The sequence below is a fragment of the Perognathus longimembris genome, chromosome 28, assembly GCF_023159225.1.
Source record: "Perognathus longimembris pacificus isolate PPM17 chromosome 28, ASM2315922v1, whole genome shotgun sequence".
NCBI classification, from domain to species: Eukaryota; Metazoa; Chordata; class Mammalia; order Rodentia; family Heteromyidae; genus Perognathus; species Perognathus longimembris.
Window position 1 is genome coordinate 71,441,987 of NC_063188.1, and position 3,805 is coordinate 71,445,791.

The following is a 3,805-nucleotide window of genomic DNA, read 5'->3' on the forward strand; positions in this document are numbered from 1 at the left end:
CTCCAACTAACCAGTAAAAGCAGAGGTGGAAGCATGGTTCAAGTAGTAGACTGCTAGCGGCTGAGCCAGCAAGCCATGCTAACATGAGAACTTGAGTTCAAACCCCAGTATACTGAGGTCTTCCCTCTCACAAAAGGGAATGAAGAGCCTGATATGGTAGGGCATACTTGTAATCCTAACATTCAGGAGGCTGAGATTTAGAGTTCCAGGACTGCTTGGGCTACTTAGTGAGAAAGACTTTGTGTCAAAATAAATAAGAAAGAAAAAAAAAGAATGAAGTACATGGATGAACCTTGAAAACATCATTGTAAGTGAAATGAACAAAAAAGGAAATTATTCGTTTTATATGAAATTCCAGAACAGACAAATCTATAGATATGGAAATTGGAGTAGTAGAATTGTCAGAGGTTGGGGTGAGGGAAGGGAAATGGGTAGTGACCATTAATAGGTATGGGGCTCTTTGGAAGGGGATTAAAAATCCTAAAATTAGATTGTGGTGATGATTACACAGCCTTGCTTGAAAAACTGAATTGTATCTTTCAAGAATGAATTTTATCATGTGCTAATTATATCCCAATAAAACTCTGTGTGTGTGTGTGTGTGTGTGTGTGTGTGTGTGTGTGTGTGTGCGTGTGTGCTGGTACTGGGGCTTGAACTCAGGGCCTGGGTTCTTAGCTTTTTTGCTTAAGTCTGGAGTTCTACCACTTGAGCCATACACTCACATTGTTTTGCTGGGTAACTGAAAATAAGAGTCCCACTGACCTTTCTGCCTGGGCTGGCTTTGACCAACAACCCTCAGATCTCAGCCTTCTAAGTAGCTCGGATTATAGTCATGAGCCACTAGCACCCAGCTTAATAAAACTCGGGGTTTTCTATGTGAGTGTGAATACAGGTCCTGGGGCTTGAACTCAGGAACTCAGGGCCTGGGTGCTGTCCTTGAGCTTTTGGCCTTTTGGAGGTTAATTGGAGATGAGTGTCATAAACTTTGCTTCCCAGGCTGGCTTTGAACCACAATCCGCAGATCTCAGCCTCCTGAGTAACCAGGATTACAAATGTAAGCCAGGCTGATGAAAATATTTTTTAAAATCCACTTTGTACATGACTGCTCTTGTTCTACCATGTACTAGGCATTTATGAGCCCACTTAATCCACATGAGAACCTTAAAAGGAAAGATCTATTATTGCCTCTGTTTTTTACATATGAGGAAACTGAAATGTAGAGGTTGAATAACTTGTCCAGGGTCACATAGAGATATAGGATACTCAGCTGCTGCCTTTACTTCTTTGTATCTGCTCCTGGTGCCTTATTCAAAATAGGTACTTTGTAAATGTCAAAGTAATATATCCATGGCAGATTTTTTATTTGCACAGTGTTATTTGTGTTCTAGGCAACACATATATTCTCATCCTTATCCATGCTTCTATTCCCGATTTCCTCTGGGCTTGGAAGCATACACTGGAAATAAAGCAATGCACAAGATAGACAACGAATCCTAACCTTATGGCACTGATACTGTAGTGGGGAAGAGAGACAATAAAACAAAGCAGGAAGGTGGAGAGTTCTGGGTCAACCAGGGCTCCTTTTTTGCCAGTCCTGGGGGTTGAAGTCTGTGCCTGGACACTGTCCCTGAGCTTCTTTTGCTCAAGGCTAGGCAATTCTCAGACTTCTGCCTCCTGAGTAGCTACGGCTACCTCTTTAAACACGATCTCAAAAAAAATAGAAATGAAACAAGAAAACAAAGTCCAAGTCCACCTAGAAACTATGAATGATCTTATTTTAAAATAAGAGCCAAGGGATGGGAATATGGTTTAGTGGTAGAGTGCTTGGCTAACATGCATGAAGCCCTGGGTTCAATTCCTCAGAATCATATAAAACAGAAAAAGCAAGAAGTGGCACTATGGCTCACGTGGTTGAGTGCTAGCCTTGAGCAGTAAGAAGCCAGGGACAGTGCTCAAGCCCTGAGTTCAAGCCCCAGGACTGGCAAAAAATAAAATAAAGTAAGGGCCTTTGCAGGTAGAATCAAGTTTTTTTTTTTTGTTTTTTTTTGTTGTTTTTTTTTTTTTTTTTGGCCAGTCCTGGGGCTTGGACTCAGGGCCTGAGCACTGTCCCTGGCTTCTTCCCGCTCAAGGCTAGCACTCTGCCACTTGAGCCACAGCGCCGCTTCTGGCCGTTTTCTGTATATGTGGTGCTGGGGAATCGAACCTAGGGCCTCATGTATCCGAGGCAGGCACGCACTCTTGCCACTAGGCTATATCCCCAGCCCCTAGAATCAAGTTTTTTAAATGCAATTTGAAGTGGGGCACAGTGGCTCACACCTATAATCCTAGCTTCTCAGGAGGCTGAGATCTGATGATCTTGGTTAGAAGCCAGCTTGGACAGGAAAGTCTGTGAGATTCTTATTTCCAAGTAACCAGCAAAAAGTCACAAGTGGAGCTGTGTCTCAAGGGGTAGAACACTGGCCTTGAATGAAAAAGCTAAGGGAAAATGCCCAGGGCCCTGAGTTCCAGCCCCAGTACTGGCACACAAAAGGGTAAGTGAGGTCTTACGGAATTATCACAGGTCCTAACCCAATGATTGATATCCTTATAGGAAGAGGGGTAGGACTGAAGAAAGGGGGATAGGGCTGGGAATGTACCTCAGGGACAGAAAGGTTAACTAGCATGCCCAAGGCCCTGGGTCCCATTCCTGGCACTGCGAAACAAGAGGGAAAATTGGACACAAACACATACATATGAGAATGCCATAGGAAGACAGAGGCAGAGAGTGGGGTGGTCCATCTGCAAGCCAAGCAATTGCAACAGTCACCAGAAGCTGGAATAAGCAAGGAAGGATTCTTTCCCAGAATCTTCAGAGGAAGTATGGCTCTGGGAACACTTTAATTTTCGGATTCTACCTCCATCCCCAGGAATATGAGAAAATTAGTTTCTGTTGCTGACATCTCTGTAATTTTGTGGCTCACGGAGGCTAGCAATACACTGGAAGAAAGATGGAGTAACAAAGGATGATGTAAGACCCTGGGTGAATTAGAATCTCTGCCCTCAGAGAGCTCCTAGGCTAGTCCAAGAGCTACAGCCATGTTGTAAACATGACTAACAAGACAGAGTTGAGGCACAGGGACCAAGGGTGCTGAGAGGTCTTCATAGATATGAAAATATTTGAGATAAGCTTAGGATTGCAGTGGGTGGAATTGTCAGAGCTCAGCAAGACCTCAAGTGGTGTGGGAGAAAAGGAACAGAGACAGGAAAATGGTGTGTGTTTAGAGAACCACAGTAGTCCGATTGAAGAAAACACCAATGATGCACTCTGTGTGTGTGTGTATGTGTGTGTGTGTGTGTGTGTGGTGGATGTGTGCTCATGTGTGCTGTAAAGAAGAGTAAACGGAAATGCATTACTTAAACTTGGAGAAGATTTCATTGTCAAATTAAAGAATCTGGACCTTAAAAAAGTTCTGGGCCTCCTTTAGCTGGGGATATAGCTCAGTGGTAGAACACTTACCTATACATATTGAAAGCTCTTGGTTTGGCCAGGTGCTGGTGGCTCATGCCTGTAATCCTTGCTACTCAGGATGCTAAGATCTGAGAATGGAGGTTTGAAGCCATCCCAGGCAGGAAAGTCCATGAGACTCTTATCTTCAATTAACCACTAGAAAACTAGAAGTGAAACTATGGCTCAAGGTGGTAGAGCACTAGCCTTGAGCAGAAAAGCTCAGGGACAGTGCCCAGGCCCCGAGTTCCAGCTCCATGACTGACAAATTTAAAAAAAGAATGCTCTTGCTTTGATCCACAGCAATCCCCACCCAAAATA